The sequence below is a fragment of the Oryzias melastigma genome, linkage group LG23 (assembly GCF_002922805.2).
Source record: "Oryzias melastigma strain HK-1 linkage group LG23, ASM292280v2, whole genome shotgun sequence".
NCBI lineage: Eukaryota > Metazoa > Chordata > Actinopteri > Beloniformes > Adrianichthyidae > Oryzias > Oryzias melastigma.
Genome location: NC_050534.1, coordinates 8,658,943 through 8,677,859, shown reverse-complemented (window position 1 = coordinate 8,677,859; position 18,917 = coordinate 8,658,943). Strand labels below are relative to the sequence as shown.

Here is an 18,917-nt window from a genome sequence, read left to right as displayed (position 1 = left end):
GTCTGTGGCAGATATAAAAATCCAGTCCAACTTTGTCATGGGAAGGATCATACATCAATATAAGGGTGGGGTCATCTGGACCCCATAAGATAGCACAAGGGTTAATGGGAAGAGCCAGCACATCAAAAACGACAATTAAGGGACACCTAAAACGTCTCTTTTTGACGTGAAGCGGACCTTAACCAATATGTGACGACTTGAGAATGAGAATGTGTTGGCAATGGACATTTTTCTTTATACCTCTCATAGTAAAATGTGCGTTTCCAGAACTGGCTTTTGAAATAAAATACTTTTATGGCAATATCAAAATAAAAGCTTTACCGTGTTTAATTAATTGTATAAATAAAAAGTTCCTATAATATATTGATTGATTTATTTTGTTTATTCCAACCATATCTTGTTAAAAATACAGGGCAAAACACACAAATATTTCAAAGTCATTACAGAAATAATGAAATGCATTGATTAGAAAATAGAAAACAAACAAACAAAAACAAAGACACACTTATGATTCATTAAATATTGTAAATATTAACCAAAGTCAAGTAGAGGTTAGTTGATTGCTTGAAAAGGAGTGGTAGGAAGCAAACTTAAATAATTCCGCCACTACTTAGTTACTTCATTTTACAGTTTTGCATACTTATGTAATCCGATCAGAGATCATGCAAGTTTTTTTATTTTTGATATTTAATTTTTATATTTTCCCCACTAGCAAAGTGAAGTGCTTATTCATTATTGATTAATCTCATAAAACTTTATTTCATGATTTCAATAAGCACTTACATCAATCATAGATAATTTAACATTTTTCTTATACTCATTGAATATCATCATAATACAATTTCTTAATCATCAATCACATTGAATATCAAGTTTTAAAGTAACAAAAGAGTGGTTACAATAGATAAACAATAGAATAGAATAACAATATTGACAATCTTGTAAGTATTCTAATAAAATAATTTCATGTTTTTTATTCTTTTATGCAAGTATAATTTTTAGCAAATGAAATACAGAACCACCAACTGTATGTAGCTCATATTAGGGCATACATATTTCTTACAAAAAAAAATGAACACAGGTACACTGCTTTTATGGAGTAATCCCAAGATGGCAACAAATTCAGCATCCAAAGAAAAACACACCCATAGAGTGCCAAAATGAAAAATGCGCATGGAATCTTTCAAAACGTTATGGTCTTCAGCCTTTCTCAAACCACTGCAAGCCAGTCAATTCCTCTCATCCTTTCGCAAGGTCACGTCCAAGGTCTGCGCCTTCTTCCCAGCGGCTAATTTTCCTTATGCCATCTTTTATTGAATCTGACACTTTGAAGGACTCTCCATTGGCCCTTCCCTCTTTTTCAATAGTATTGGTTTTCTACCAGTCATATTAGGCCGTGCATTTTCTCTTTACTTTCTTTTTTTTTAAGAGAGCTGCTGCCAGCCTTTTGCTCTCCCTTTCTCCCATCAAGCCTCCCCATCCCCTCCGCTTTTATTCCCGTCCAAAGTGTTCCAGGCCTGGCAGACGGGTAACTGTAAACACACATCTTCTGCTCAGCAATTATCAAAGAGGGCTGAGTGGGAGAGGAATTGATCTGCCGGCTCGCAGTACAATAAACAAAGCCTCCCCGTCCCATGTGTGCTGAGCAATTATGAAGTGCTAGAAGTAGCAGGTTTTTGCATGAGCTATAAAAAGACGAAAAACAGTTGGTGCCAAAACGGTGTTTGTCTATAAACACTTAACATTTGCTCCAATAATCTGCTCCAGTTATATATAGTTAATTATTATAGTACACTACATTTGTATGTATTCTAGTGCTGCCACAAACAATTATTTTAATAGTCGACTAATCACCGATTATTTTTTCCGATTAGTCGACTCATCAGGTCATGCGCAAACTGGATGTAAAGTACACATCTTAACCATCATTTTAAACTAACTAAAAACTAGATATACTCACACTAGCATTATCTGCTAGTGTGAATGCAGTAAGCTGAATTTGTCAGCTGAAGATGCTGAAATTGATAGCTAGCTAAAATATTAGTTAAATGCCAAAGAAGCCTGAAAAATAAAAAATTAAAAAGTCAAAAAGTTAGCCAAAACAGCTTGCGTGCAGCTGAAATATTAGCTAAACTCCAAAATGGCCTAAAAAACAGAAAAAGCCTGAATTAGCCAAAACAGCTAGCATGCAGCTGAAATATTAGCTAAAAAATTAGCCTAAAACAACTAACCCAGACCACCATCTCCACCCAGTTCTGGACAAACAACGGCGCTGTTCCAGGGACCGCTAAAAAAAATAACTTCTTCCACACGCAATAAGATTGTGTAACTCCTCATCCCTTTGTAACAGATAACACACCAACTGACTCTTTGAATGATGTTCATTACTGCTTCAATTTGCACCCTCCTTATTATATTCTGCACATTGCAATTTGCACAATTTGTTTTTATTGTATATTCCCTTCTTATCTTTGTAAACATTGACTTTTCTCTATATCTTAATATCTTCTGTAAATCCCTAATGCTGCAACAGCCTAATTTCCCAGCCTGGGATTAATAAAGTATTTGTATTCTATTCTATTCTAACTTAAAAAATCTTAAATTAGCCAAAACAGCTAGAATGTAACTGAAATATTAGCTGAACTCCAAAATAGCCTAAAAGGCCAAAAAAACTAAATTAGATAAAAAAGCTAGCATGCAGCTGAAATATTGGCTAAACTCCAAATAAACCTAAAAAACTGAAAAGATCCTAAATGAGATAAAATAGCTAGCATGCAGCTGAAATTTTAGCTAAATTCCAAAATAGCCTAAAAAACCCTAATAAATGTCAAAATAGTCCAAAAAGCCTAATAGCATTAGGCTAATGCCATTATAACTTTCAACTTTACTAAACTCCGACTCCATATAATATAAAGTAATGACTAATTGACTATTAAACTATTGACTATTTTAATAGTTGATTAGTCGACTAATCATGGCAGCCCTAATTTATTCCTTAGTTTACTTGAATGGTTTGAATATTCTTAATGTTGGTACAAAAGTGGGTCTTTGTCATGATTAACGTCTTCTCTTGACACTTTTATCAACACTGCTGATCCATTCACTGTAGTAGTCCAGAGGCTTATTTCTGCCTCCGTCTCTGACGTTAGATTTTTATTTCATTGCATCGTCGTTTGCCCCACTCGATTCTAGCCACACTTGATTTTAAATTGTGATATGCAGTGTCCCCTGGCGTCGGGCAAAGATGGGTATATAAATAGCATTTAGGAAAATAAATTGATCTTTGATGCTTGTCCTTCAGGGGGAGATTACGTGACATTGGTTACTGTCAACAGTCTGTTCTATTTCTATTTTAGCCGAGCGCCACGGGTGGAAAAGCCCAAACGAGGTCCGTTGGAATCAAAACAAAATGGGCTATTACCCCTCAATATGATTTTTTTCGGAGGCGATGGAAATGAAAAGAGGTCCCTCATTTGTGCCGCAGTGATCTGGTTATGGCTCTGATGCACATAGTCAGAGGCAGCCGCAGAAGTTCACATTCGGCGTGTGTGAAATGTCTTTCTAAAATAACAGGGGCTCCACGTAATGAGAAAACACAAGTAAAAACCCTGGTGCATTTTTAAGAGTTGATGTCCTGAATTTTTTTTTTTTTCTTTTTTTTTTTTAGTGGAGCTCATGAAATAAAGTGTCAATTTAGTACATATTCCTTGAAGTGTCTTGACGTAGAGCACATGTGTCAAAGTCAAGGCCCTCTGGGTAATCATATCCGGCCCTTCAGATCATTTTATTTTATTGTTATTAATGGCCCGATGTTATCTTGCACTTATTTCTTACTTGAATAAATCTGACAAAATATATCTTTACAGAAAGTAAAATATTGAAAGTTATTTAAGGTTTAAATTGATTTATTCTGGAATTATATTCCTGTTTTTATTCATAGTAGTGTTAAAAAGTTAAATTTTTAAAGTTTTACATTGTTTGTTTTAATGTTTAACAAGGTGTGTTTTGGATTCTGGCCAACTGTGCAATTGAGTTCGAAATGCAGCTTTTTTACTGTGAATCAGCTGATTTGTGACAGAGAGAGAAAAGAACACCAAAAAATTCGAATTAAGAGAGAAAAAGGTTAAAAGCTTAAAATGGGAGGTTCTGGCCAATAATTTTGGTCAATTATGCTTTTTGTGTCCGGCTCCGGCAGGGGGAGGGACTTCCAACTATTAATTTTCAAGCGCCATATTTTTTCTCTCTGGCCAGATTCTCTTGTACAATTCATAGTCGATATTGGATCATTTTGAACAATGCAATTCAAGTTAACAAGAGGGAATTTGTTCACATTTTAGTTTCATAAAGTATGCCCCACTGTTACATCAAAATGTTTAATTTTTAGAACAACATACCACAAAGTATGATTACATGTTTTTATACAAGATTCTGTGTTTCCACACATTAAACTGTAATTATATCTTGATCAGTTTTTGCTGTCATCGCGTTTATTGTCTGCTTTGATGGCACTTGGTATTTTTTATCATATACTGAAACAAACCTATTAATCAAGATGCTAATTTCCAAGACTGATTCAATTTTCGATTTATTTAGTTTTGCAACAAATTTTACTGGTATAGGTTGAGTCGATGCTGCCTCAGACAGACCTAGATGGACCATGGGAAAAGATATTACATATACATATATATATACTTGGTCATTTTTAAGTCCTAGTAAAATAAAAATCATTTGGATTGACACATCATAGGTTTATTTTATATTTTCCAGTATCGATAAAACTAGATTTTTTTAAAACAATTCAATAAAAATTTGCCTCAAACAGATCAATCTGATTGCATTGTAGAAACATAAATCAATTCATCGATTAATCATTACACCTCTACTTTATAACCAAGTGAGATCCTTGTATTAACCCCATCTGATCCCCTCCCCCATTTCTCCATGAGGAACTGTCACATGGGCCGTAAGCATTTCAATTATCAGTACGCCATTTTATTAGGCTGCCGAAAGGCCAAACAGCCTGGAGCTTTGATAGGTTTAGATGGAGGTGGGAGGGTATTTCTTGAGCAGATAGCTTTAATTTGGATCCGTAGAGTTCAAATATCCATCACATCCTTTCAACACGGAGCTCCAAATTTGTACATATGGACAATTGTGTTCCAGAGCTCAGGGCTCCTCTCGGGGGCTGTGCGTGTGATTTGGGAGATCAAAAGAAAAGAGGTGCTTTTGTAGAAGTGACAACACAAACGCCTTTGATCTCTACGAAAGGATACAGCCGTGGGTGCACTGATATGACTCTTCTTTTACTTTTTTTTTTGCCCTACAGTTTGGCTTTTCCCACACTCGGATGTTTATTGGGAAGTCTGTTTCCTGGAGCCTGCCAACTGCCTCTTTTGCATAGTGAAACTTTTACAGATGGTGACCAGTTTGGTGTTTGGTCAACCAGAAAGAACTCTTTAAAGCCCACTCACTGACTGGGCACCACTAATGTCTGCCTCTAATACTGGTCTACAGAATGATCACGGATGGCACTGTGCTAAACTCAACCCAATCATCCAATTTCATCTTGATTCGTTTTTTAGGCCACTCCATCCCAGAGGCCAAACGCTGTTCATCCGTTTTCTAAATCCGCCCAATCCCTGGGGGGTTGCTGGAGCCTATCCCAACAACAGTTGGGCGGAGGCAGACGGTACTTATGGTTTACCAGTAATAGGGACAGCCTATTTTCATAAAGGGGCATGTCACTGGAGTTTAGAGTGCAAACAAAAGTAGGTGCAGTCCCTTGTTCTTTAACATCAGAAGTAACAGATTTGACCTGTGAACCTGCGAGTGTATCCCGCCTTTGTCCAATAGTAGCTGGGATAGGCTCCAGCAACTCTGGGATCAGTAAAGGTAGTAAGCAGGTTTTTTTTAAATGGATGTAAACTTTGAGGGTTCAGTTTCAAAAACGTTCTCCCCTCTGGTTATATTTTATGTTGTACATGACATCAAACACATGCAATCAAAGACGATGTAACTCTAAAACAACCTTATTTTGGGGTTTTCCAGCAATTCTCAAGTATTTTTTTTTTTTAACATATTTAGCCATTGTATAACCCACTAGCTATCTCAACATGTCCAGCCATAGCGTCAAAAAGGGCAATGCTGAAAAACTGGCCACCAGTAGGTGGCGCTATTGTTAATCTATTTACAGATTAGAATTTTTCCTTCACATCCACACTAGTAAACCCACTTCTATTTTCATTTATGGTTCCTTGATAGTGAAATGAGCCAACAAATGTCTTCTTAAATGTCTTTCTAGCTAATCTGTAATGCTGTTTTTCATTTGTACTTATTAGATTTATCAATTAATGCTTAAGCGCTGCTTCCAGCCACTCATCCGTGAAGCGTGAAGCAACTACAGCAACTTGCAATGAGAAAAACTGACACATTTTGACAGCGATATGGATGTTCTAATAAACCAAAACTGGCTGGTATCATTTACTGTCAGGCGGGAATGTTCCCGCACACTTGTCCACCAGTTTTTACCAAAAAAAAGTGCAAAAAAATAATTGAAAAAAAGTTCCCTTATGTTAGAAATGATAAATATTGCAATCAGACTACCTTCTGGTGCTGACATTGCACTGTCGGGACCTGCCATTTCAAGAACGCACACTTTTCTTCAGAAAGGTGTATGGAAGATAAATGAGTTCAGTTAAAAATGGTCGCAGAATAGATATTGGAACATTTATAAAACAGGGCAGAAATGGTGATGTCATGGAGTAAAGGAAACCAAACTGAAAATGTAAGATACAATGATTTAAAATGTATATACATTTCTTAAAGGACAGTTAATCAGATTTTCCCACTGAATAAATGAATAAATAAGTTCTAAAAATAAAATAATTATGTCAGTACAAGTCAGTACTCTTTAAATATTTTGAATCAATCACAGAATAGGTCAAAGAGTTACAGAAGGTCAAAGAAGTATTAGTTATTTGGTTGAACTGTTCTCTGTTTTGTTAGAAATAATTAAAAGAAAAAAATGGAAGAAATTCTATAAGTGGCAAATGAACCGAATTGTAATAAATATAAATTGTTGAGTATTTACTGCAGCTTTTAGTACTAATGCAACCTGGAACACGGCAGTCAGAAAATATAGCTATCAAATGTTACAAAATAATACTAAAACACTTAAATGTTATATCCTGCTGCTGAAGTATTTCCCGTCCAACAGGTTATAATGGCCCATTCTATGAACGGTCTATTCACAAACTTCTGTCATACATGTGAGGCACTAAACCGTGAGGCACATTAAGTGAAGCAAAAGAATCAGGTAAGTCAGTGATACAGACTTAAATAACTGCGTTCACAATAACTCTATAGCTTGTTTGTAACATGCTACATGTTGGAATATTCACAAAACTGCATTGTTTGCAACACGTACACTGTAAAAAGCTATAAGCATGCCTGATAGTACAGAAAATACGGTATGCCACATTAACAGAGAGACGTAGAAAGGTTGTGGAACTCTTCAGAAGAAGAGTGAACGCTTCTCTTTCTTTACATCTTGATTTGCTTTGCAGTAGAGATAGGAAGTGGAAGAATCCTCGGAGCTGCGGTGGATGGAAAGTCTGAACCAAAGGAGAGGTTTTTTTGTGTGCATCTGTGAATGTAACTGTTGACAGACGGATGGACAGGTGCCTGTATTCATGTGTCTCCACCTGTCTGTCAGCTGCCTGCTCCCCTGTTTGTGTGCTGTAGCTGTGCTGGTGTGTCTCTTGGTTTGGACTGTCACGGGGTTATCCCATCACGGCTCCATCTTTAGGTTTCATTGTAAAGCCAGAAGATTCAAACTGCTTTTCCACCAGACAATGATCTTCGGTTGGGATTCTTTGCTTGTAGTCACTTATATGGCTTAAGGACAACAGGAATTGACCACGTACTCTGTTCTGTTGTTGCTGGGATTCAACCAGGTTCATCTCACAGATTCAAGTCAGGATTTTCAAAATTTATGTTCTTTTTCATTTGTTTTACAACAATGGAGATGTCTCTGGCGATACCTTAATAGCAGACGCTCCTGACCCATTGAAACTCTTTGACCATTTATTTGATCAACGTGAAGTAGCTGATTCTGATGCAGAGAAAGCTGCTTTATATATTGTCTTTGTACTGATATGCATCACATAACTTATGTTAAGTATTGCATAAGCACTTCACTGCTGTAAAATGTTGGACACCAGTGCAAGGCTGGTTTTGTCCACTTCAGTAGTCAAAGTAACAGTAGTCAAAAGAATGTCAACACTAAAGTGTGTCATTCATGTATGGAGCTTACTTTGAATTTAGTAAATCAAAAGAGATTTTTAGCAGTTCCCATCAATCTTAGGAATGTCACAGAACGACAATGATGTGGTCCAGAACTGGACTTAAGAACAAAGCAAACCAAGCCATACCTGACACTTCCAAGTAGATGGACAAAGGTAAGATGTACTGACTATATATCCTCCTCATGTTCCAAACAGGAAGTACCCTTTGGCTCCAAGAAGCCAAAATCCCATGTACTTCTACTGAGAAATAAACAGCTATTACTCAGTCATTTGTCAGAACGACCATTCTCACTCTATGTCCTGTTTTTGTTTTATTCTCAAATTTCCTCTGTAGTGCCAGTTATTCAAGTTATAGACTGACCAGTCAGGTACTTCAAGAACAGTGGGTGGTATTGTATCGAAACCATTTGACCGATTCTCAAGTCCACATGAAGTGGTAGGGGTGTGGAGTTCCAAGAAGCTCGCTCCTGATTGGCGAAAGATATAGAAACATAGAAATGTTGACTCAGACAGACTTGGACCAATCACGGCCTACTGATAATTACACCATACTCAATCTTTACAGTTCTCAGTTACAGTCAATGGTCAACATTGGAATAAAGTATAGAACTTCCAGTTACCAGAGATCTTAGATATGTCGCAGAGAACCAAACGTGAAATCCAGGATTAGTGTTTTCTGAAATATTTTATATTTTTGAGAAATTGAACCCTCCGTGACATTTATTCCAAAGAGGTGGACATAGATGAGATGTGAGGAAATATGGCAGAAACATTCTCTGTTAACTTTTGTAGAGGTTAAATGCCACTGAAATGATTTCCATTTAGAATTTTAAAGAATCTTACTACATCCCATACTATACTATGTACTATATCCTAATACATTCGTTTCTGAATAGGGTTTAATGGTTATTCCATGATATAGAGACCAAAAATAACTTACCTTGAATACTACCTTTTAGTTTCACTGTCCTCTAAACCAAACAGACACCAACTCTGTCCTCAAACTTAATCATCTGCCTGTTCAGACAATTAGCCAAGTTACTCCAATTTTCCGTCACTTATCCTCTGATCCAATATGCATGAATATGCGGCCCACCAAAGGTTCTTAAATTAACCGACTCATAAAAATAGAATGAGATGTGGTTACCATTTTATAACCTCTTTCGGCATTGATCATCCACTGGAGAGGAAAGGAAACGCTCGTATGAATTGATAATGAAGCGCTCTGATGTGAGTGTTGCAGAAATGATGGATTCTAATGTCTGAACACAAGAAACTTAGCACTCTTTTGTTTTTTGTCCTTTATCCTGTTATTTGTTTATAACAAGACTACTTTTAATTGGTGAAATAAAGAAAGCTATCAACATTCACAGTTGTTGCATTTCTAAATAAAAGAGAACATTCAGGGTAAAAAAGATAATACAGGTAGGTGTGCTGGTTTTAATGACTTTATGGGGGTGGAGTGTAATTATATTTGTTCGTAGTCAAATTGTGTTTGACAATTCCAGTTGAAATTCAACCTACACACAAATAACACACTCTTTGTACTGCCATAACTACTTACATAGTCAGCTAAAAAGCTACTTTTCTCTACATTGGAATCAGCTGCTTTCACCAACTGCATCAACACTTCACGACTATAAAGTGTTATAAATCAGCGCAAAGCTGCTTTTCTCAGCTTTCAGAGTTCATTGGAATTACTTTAATTGCAAAAAAGGTTGAAGAGTTACGGTAATTAAAAGAACGTCAAAACTAAAGGTATGGTGTTAAAAATCTTCTTCCTTGAAATATTTCACCACTCAACCAGTTGTCCTTTTTCCTGTGTAGTTTATGGGTACTGCTCTGACTGCTACTAAGACTAGTTTTTAATGTCTTTAAGTTTTTGCGTGGGCTGCACGGTGGCGCAGTGGTTAGCGCTCTTGCCTCACAGCGAGAAGGCCCCGGTTCGAATCCCGGCTGGGGGATTTGGGACCTTTCTGTGTGGAGTTTGCATGTTCTCCCCGTGCATGCGTGGGTTTTCACCGGGGACTCCGGCTTCCTCCCACCGTCCAAAAACATGCTTCATAGGTTGATTGGTGACTCTAAATTGTCCCTAGGTGTGGATGTGTGAGTGCATGTGTGTGATTGTGGCCCTGTGACAGACTGGCGACCTGTCCAGGGTGAACCCCGCCTTCGCCCATCAGTAGCTGGGTTAGGCTCCGGCACCCCGCGACCCAAAAAGGGAAGAAGCGGTCTGGAAAATGAATGAATGAATGAAGTTTTTGAGTAAAATTCAGAAAATTCTGAGCAAACTGATTCCAAATATTTGAGTGGGTGCACTCAGGTGGTGTGTAAATATGTTTCATTTTTATTAAAAAACTTTATTTTATTATTGTTTATTACTATAACATGAAATAACCTGCACTGGGAATGATAAATTATTACAGTTCAATGTAGATAATGTCCTGTATTAAAATGGCAACCATGTTTCTTCCCTCCACCTTCTTATATGTATATATAAGTATTTTAATAACGTTTCAGTTTGATATTTGGAGTTACAGTTTGATTCACTGTTCAATTTTCATTTATTTTGAGAAATCCAATTTGATCTGATTTACTAAAGTTAATCCCAGAAATCTTCAGCCAAAATGTAACCAGTGTGACTGAGATAAATACTTGAAACTGAACGGTCCAGCTTACAGATTCCTTGTGTTTCTTGCAAGATAATAAAGTGTAAATTAAATATGTGTACAACTAACAAGTAAACAAGAATGAGTCCATTCACATTCTTGTCTTATCAAGTTCAGTCTACTGTTGTTTTTCCACATCAACATAATACAAAGGGAACATTACGCATCCAACCACACTGTATGGTCTAATCTTAGCAACATTCAGTGTTTCCACACATTGGACTGTAATGATTGATCATTTTTGCTGCTATCACGTTTGTTGTCCGCTGTGATAGTATTTGGTTGTTTTTACAATATAGTAGAAGAAACCTACTATGTGTCAATTCAAAGAGAGAGAGAGCTTGTTCTAAGTCCACACCCCTTCCACTGAGAATCTGTCAATCAAACGTTGGAGGTGGGGCCAGCGGGAACCACATGCTTTTACTGAGACATCTGATTGGTTAGCTTATAACTTAACTAACTTGCGATAAAAAAAAAATATCTTAAAAATATTATCAAAAAAAATTGGACTAGAACGAAGATGGTAAGAAAAAATGTACCAGAGCAATAAGGATTATTCTGACAAATAAAATGACTGAGAAATAACTGTCTCAATGGAAGTCTATGGGGTTGTGGCCTTCTTGAAACCAGTGGGTACTTCCTGTTTAGAGGGTGAGGGGTTGAGCTGTCCATTGTGTTCTAAGATCTATGATTCTGCCTCAGACAGATCTGGATGGACTATAGGAATGACATTGATTAATTGACTACAATCCTATCGTATATCTATAAATATATGTATATAAACAACAATGCTACTTAAATTTTTTTTATTACCATCAACTGTATATAGAGAACTGGACTAACTGAACCCCCCCCCCCCCNNAACAGAAAGTACCTGCTGGTCCAAAAACCCATAGACTTCTATTGAGAAATAAACAGCTATTATAGTCATTATATTTATCAGAATAACTATTCTTGCTCTGCTACTTCTTCTCTTTTAAATCCAACTTTTTTTTATGATATTCAGCTGTAGTGTAGTTATTCAAGTTATAAACTGACCAATAAAATGTCTCTATAAAAGTAGGTCGCTTCAATTTGATAGTTTAAAGGATTTGACCGTTTTTTTCTGACCCCAAATTTTAGTGGAAGGGGTGTGGCCTTCTAACATGCTCACTACTGATTGGAGAGAGTGGTTGCTATGGAAACGTAGGCTAAGACCAACACGGACCAATTATGACTTATTGAGGATGTCTGGTTCCAACATAGCGACGGACAGTTCGCGAAAAAAATGGCGACTGAACTGATTTATTTTGGTAGGAACTGGAAGGAAGTCATTATTTATGGGTGACATCTCACTCAGTTGGTCCAGTTCTCTATATACAGTTAATAGTTATTACTAATTTCACAATCCCTCTTCCTTTTGTTTATTTAACAGAGACTTTGGATTTAAAGTTAAGCATATATTGTTTAGTTTTGTGGGTTTTTTTTAACGAAATTTTTCTGCAATTAGTCACATGCTGCTGCGGGAGACACGGGAGAATAAAATGGTTCTCCAACAGTCTCGTGCTGGAAGTGTGAGAAATGCCACCTCTGTTTCAGCTTCCTCCTACAGGCCAGGATCATCTTCTGTTCGATCTGCCAAACTTGAACAAGTGTGGGTGGACAACAGCAAAAACAAGTCTGGAATCTTTTTGGCACCACAGACGTTGTTTTTTTTTTTTTAAGTTACACAGCAGCAGACACTGGCAGCATTACAATACTCCATCAATGCCAGTGAATCATGTGTCTAATTTTTTTTTGGACAATATTTGGAACTTTTGCTCTCTGGAAGCCATAACCGCAGTGAGCATATGCTCCTTTTGAGCTTTCATTAAAACAGCAGCTTTTCCTTTCGGGCAGAGGTGCCCAGCATTTGCAGTAGCATACGTGAGCAAACGGTTAATCCGTCAGACTAATTATTTTTTATCTGCACTCATGAGGCACTTTATTATAAAGCAGCAGCATAGACAATTAAAGCAAGATGAAACGACATCCTTTGTCTTTTAATTAATGATTTTTTTTTTCTGTGTGTGTTTCAAATTTGCCTAAATGGATGGGATTTTTTTCTCTTTTTTTCCCTACATTATATAACAAAGGCCACAGTGCTTTCATTACATTTTGTCCCCTTTGAAGAAGAAATGAAAACCAATCAAAAACGCTTTTCTGAAGCCTCTGACTTCTGAAGAGTGGCAGATAACCAAAAAAAAAAAAAAAACTGTGTCCGCAGGGATGGCTATCATCATTCTAATGTATGCTGATTTTGACTTTACGTTCATCTGCCAAGGACAGAGTACCACCTGCTGAAGGGTTGGTTTTTATGTGCATGTTTATGGCTTTCCGGGGCTCCAGAGGCTCTGCCTGAGCGATAGCTTCCCTGCTCCACAAGGAGAAACCTGCCCTACCCACTGCCACACCTCTGCACTCATTCATCATTGTGACAGAGAGGAGGGGATGCCTCCGCACATCCTCTGTGCTTACATGTCATGTCTGCAGACCGCTGACAGGTGGAAAGAATTAAAGTCAGCACACGCAGAATGAAGGCGGCGGCACAGAAATGGAGGCTCGCTGACATTTTACCATTTTGAAGAAAAACAAAAAGTACAACAAAACGGTACAAAATATTACCCGTTTATTTGAGGAGAATCACAGAAAAAAACACTCGGATGTTCCTTTTAACGGTCTTAAATGCGATAATGTTTTGTATTGAACCAATCGTATTGGTGTCAGATAGTTTTTAGTTTTTTTTTTTTTTTCCACATGTTGTAAATATGCTAACATGGCTAACGTGTTGAGGTGTTGAACTGCATATTTTTTTTCTATGTTTCTAATAAGACTAGGAGTTAAATGTATTATGAGTATGCTAACGTGGCTAATTTCCAGTGGCGTCAGATTGTATTTTTTTTTCTTTTTTACGTGTTGTAAACACGCTAACATGTTGCAGTGTTGGACTGTGTATTTTTTTTCCACATTACTAACAAGTTAGGGAGTTACAGGTATTGCAGGTACGCTAAAACGGCTAATTTGTATTGGTGTCGGACATTTTTTTTTTTTACATGTTGTAAATATGCTAACATGTAGCAATTTCTGACAGTTTTTTATTTTTAATTTTACGTGTCACTAACAAGGTTGGGAGTTACAAGTATTGTAAGTACGCTAACACGGCTAACTTTTTTTTTTTTTGCTAACACGTAATGGAGTCAAGCTGTGTTTTTTTTATTTTACTTTACTAACGAGGTTTGGAGTAATAGATACTATGAACATGCTAATGCCTCTAACTTGGCTAATGTGTGGCGTGTCACAAGCAAATTCTATTATTACTGTGATTGCCTAATCTGCCTTACAGTTCGGTGCGCCTCATATATGAAAACAGTTCAAAAATACACAATTCAATGATAATGCCCCTTATAATTCGGTTTTCTCTATAGTTCAGAGGATACAGTAAGTTTTGCCGTACAATAATTAGGCGTGAACCGAATCCATACTCTAGCTATCAGGGGTCAACACATAAGAACAGCCAAGCAGGCACCAAATTATGTTGTATTATTATTGGTGAGTCCTTTTCTTGTTTTCCAAAGGATATATACAAGAAAGCAGTGGATGCAATTTATTTTTAACTACCATGAACCAATGCTGTGGAGATTTTTTCTTGTTTAGCATACTTTGCAAACATAAACTTTTTTTTCTGTTTTTTAACAGCATGATTTAACCTCTAAAAATTTTTTTGGGAATGAACAGAAAATTACCAAAGAGCAAAAATATATCCAAAACAAAACTCATTACCACAAGGGGACAGATCATAATAAAAATCAGCTAAATGTCAAGCAAGATCAAATAGTATAAATTTGCTTTAAGCCTGAGAGGAATTAATTTGACATTTAAAGCTGATTTACACTTAATTTTAAATGAGTAACTCCTAAAAATAAAAATTTATATAAGTTATAAGCAGTCTAAATAATGAGTAATACAAATAAAAACATCTCAAATATGCATATTAACCATATCCTAATTAACAAAGGCAGATCATAATTTTTGCTTTTAATACCTTTATAATTTAAATACATTTTTTAACTGGTAAAAAACACATTATTTATTTGACACATTAACCCCACATTCATTTGCATCTACACTTTCACATTATATTAACGAGGTGTGCCGACTGCCCGGCCATCTACATGCTTTCAATGGATTCTCCCCTTTTCTCAATCCTCCCATGATCGTTTGAAATTCAATTATGCTAATCAAGGCTGAGGTCGGAGAAACAGAGGCACTCTGCCTCTCGTCTGCTCTGCCTTATCCCTGTGCCTTTGAGAATAATTACTCTTAAAAGCACATCATTTAGACCTATTTAGAAGGGAATAATGTTGGCACTGTGCAGTGTGTTGGAACCTGATGAACTCCAAAAACTATTGATTGATCTAGGACTGCTTTAGATCTTAGTCAAAAAGGAGGAATTAATTGTTTACAGAACAATATCACACATGGCAAATTGAGTCGTTGATGATGAGAGTCAACGCTGATGCTGGAACTCAAATTCGTCGCTGTTTGTGTGTCTCTGTTTCCCTTCTCAGGTCACCGCTGTAGTCAGCTGCTTTTGTTGCAGTCAGTGTCTCACCCTTCAAACTGACACAGACACCGCTGACCTGCACCACGGGTGGTGACGGTTGTTCTTGTCCGGGCTCTGTTCCCGCTTTGACCCTGAGGTCGAAGTGGATCGTCCGTGGAGTTGGACGAGGTGAGGCCAACTGCAGTGACGGATGAAGGACATTGAGAGGTGGGACGAAACCCTGGGGGGTTGGGGGGTGGTGGTGAAATAAACGACAAGTGAAAGGCTGCAGCAACAAATCTTGGGCTTGGTTTCCTAAACAATGATAGTGCTTCAGTCTTCACGCTTTCTGACTTTAGATCAGGGTTTGATTGCCAGCACCATCTTTTCCCATTAGCATAGATTTCTGTTATTTTGACATCTACAATAAAAAGTAATGAAAGGCAATACAAAAGGGAAGGTTGCCAGTTGTTAAATAAAGCAATCTGCCTCATAGAAATGCAAGCATATGTTGACTCTTAGTCAATTACCCAACAATACAAAAACTGACACAACTTTTGTGTTACAAACATTCGTGGTGAAGTTGGCTTCTGATGAATGCTTCCAAACTGGAAGTTTAGGGAAAAGTTAAGGGGAAACTGGCTGTTACACCTTAAATGATGCCAAATTGATCCAGGCTCTCAGATGCAGATAAACAGTGAGTGAATTTTGGCCATTTTTCAAGGTAAAAATGACCTAAATGGGACGGAGTAGACAGAAAGTCTTCACCTATGACTTATTTTGTTGCAATTTCTTTTATTTACATTTTTCATTAAAAAATTTTCCTTTTCAGGTTTGCCGATAGTTGAACATCAGGTTCAGGAACAGCAGTGTGATTTACTAGGGGTATGTATTGGCAAGAGTCTGCCAATACGATACATATCGCAATTTCTTGATATACATGTCACAATACTTATCGCAATACACGCCACAATACATATCACGATATAGGTCCCAATACATATTGTGATACACATGTCACGATACATATCGCGATACACATGTCATGATACATATCACAATACATATCGTGATATGCATGGCATGATACATATCACAATACATATCGTGATATGCATGTTACGATACTCATCGTAATACACATGTCATGGTACGTATCACGACACATATCGTGATATACATGTCACGATATGTATCGTGATACACATATGATACATATCACGATGCAAATGTTATGATATACATCACAATACAAATGTCACAATACTTATTATGATACACATGTCATCATACATATCTTGAAACACATGTCATGATACAATACATATCCAGATGTATCCCAAGACAGTACCAGACAATTTTCACTATTTTTTATTATGAATTAAGAATTATCTGAATATTATATGCATTTTCCACATAAATACAACTGCTAAATACATTTTATTTACTAATCAACATCAATACATCAATGCAACTGTATCTCATAAACAAGGTGCTTTTACCCAAGCAAATTTATGGTGCTTTTTTTGTTGGTAATTTAGGCAAGATTTTTTTCAATACTCAATGTTGTCTGATTTTCATAACAAAATATCACGGTATTTTGAGCTTTTTCACTGTTAAATTGACCTTTTACGCAGTTCCAACCCCTACCTCTTGAGAGCCCCCCATCCGTTGTAGATCCATAGAAAGTAGACCGGAACGGTTGGGGCGGAGTCACTGTTGGCACCCACTGATTGGCAGAAGATGATAATGACATTAGAAAGCACCAGTGTGGCGCTAAACTAGTGATTCTGTTTTCCTCTTTACGGCGATACTCTTCTTAGCCGCCCGCAATCTTCTTTCTAACAAAATTACATTTCTGATATACACAATGTACAAAAAGTGAAGTAAGAAAAAGATAAGCTGTTGAATGACCTCTATTGTTGCTTTTCTAGTCATCGCACTACAATGATACGCTAGAAGTCTACACCGTACATGCACAGTAAAAACAAACTGATCAGTGTAAGGGAGGCTTAAATGAGTGGAAACACTCACCAGAATTATCTGGTCCATACCGTATTACTCCTCCTGTACTGGACTGCTCAGTGGAAACAAGGCTTATGTTTCCTGATTGGTCCTAGGATTCCCAGAGGAAGTGGAAGAAGTGGCCGGGGAGAGGGAAGTTTGGGCATCTTTGCTAACTGCCCCCTCGGCCCAGTTCCAGATGAGCAGAAGAAATGGAAGCGTTAAATTCCTGCCAGTAGAGTTTGTGTGAGCGCCAAGGCCATCTTTTTGTTAAAAAAGGAGCAAACTAAAAGTACAAACAAGGAAATGTTATTCTAGAAAAAAAACAAAACACTTTTTAATATAAAACGGTTTGACTGATTAGCGCCACTTTAACTAGAAACAAAAGAGCCAGATTCATACATTACCATCTGTAGAAATTAAGTTTGACTAGGATTTAAACGGCTGAGAACCAGTGGACACGGAGCACTGACTGTTCTGTGGTTACACAGCTTGAAGGAGCACTTGGCAACATTTTCTCATTGATAAATAACTATATAAATCTTGCTTTTAGTTTTCACATTAGGTTGTCAGCCTAAAGTGGTCTGCCAGGCTAAAACGCCACTGGTCTGTGGCTGTATTTATATCATGATTAATATAGATATTCTGGGGTGTACGTCGGGTAATGTTAATATATTGGCTGCCACCACATCTTAGGATCATAATCATAATCCAGGAACCCCACAGCTGTTTCTAGCCACTGTGTTCTGCTGCCAACTGGCATTTCTTTTTCTTATTTATTTATAAACAGCATGTTGAATATATTAGTTTAGATATTTGGATCACATTCAAGATGACAGTTAAAAAAAAAATGCGAATGAATTTCACTTTGAACCGTTTGCACATATACTGAAGGAAAATAGATGATTGCACCACAAATCTCTATTACGGGCATTATCCCTCATCTCATCTGAACCGTGGCAACAACAAAAATAAATAAATAAAAGAAATTACGAAGCATCTAACAAAACAAGAGCTGTTTTTGCAGAGCTCAGGAGCCAGTAAACTAATATCACCATCTGCCCATGTCGGTGCTTGTTTAGTTAAAATTAAAAAAATAACAATCATAATAATAAGGCTTAATAAGTGAACTGTACTTATCTTTTGAAGCAGGTCAGCTGTGTTTTATGTTCCAGACTCATTTTTTATATTAAAATAATCCTAAGTAGAGGGAAAAAAAGATGCGCTAGAAGGGTCAAGCATCTGTTGGCCGCTAACTAATTAGCAAACCATTTGTTTTTAGCTTAGTGACCAGTGTTGGGACTAACGCCGTTTAAGTATAACGGCGTTACTAACGGCGTTATAATTCAAGTAATTTAGTAATCTAACTAATTACTT

The 18,917-nt window shown here is 37.0% G+C and overlaps 1 long non-coding RNA gene across 3 annotated transcripts in view; it reads left to right on the top strand.

Moving 5' to 3' along the window:
* The window catches only part of LOC118598053, a 185,284-nt gene that overhangs the window by 75,003 nt on the left and 91,364 nt on the right, over nucleotides 1–18,917 (top strand). For all 3 annotated transcript variants that reach the window (XR_004947128.1, XR_004947127.1, XR_004947129.1), the window contains one exon: nucleotides 15,562–15,725. This is a non-coding gene — a long non-coding RNA (uncharacterized LOC118598053). The remainder of the gene's footprint in view (nucleotides 1–15,561; nucleotides 15,726–18,917) is intronic.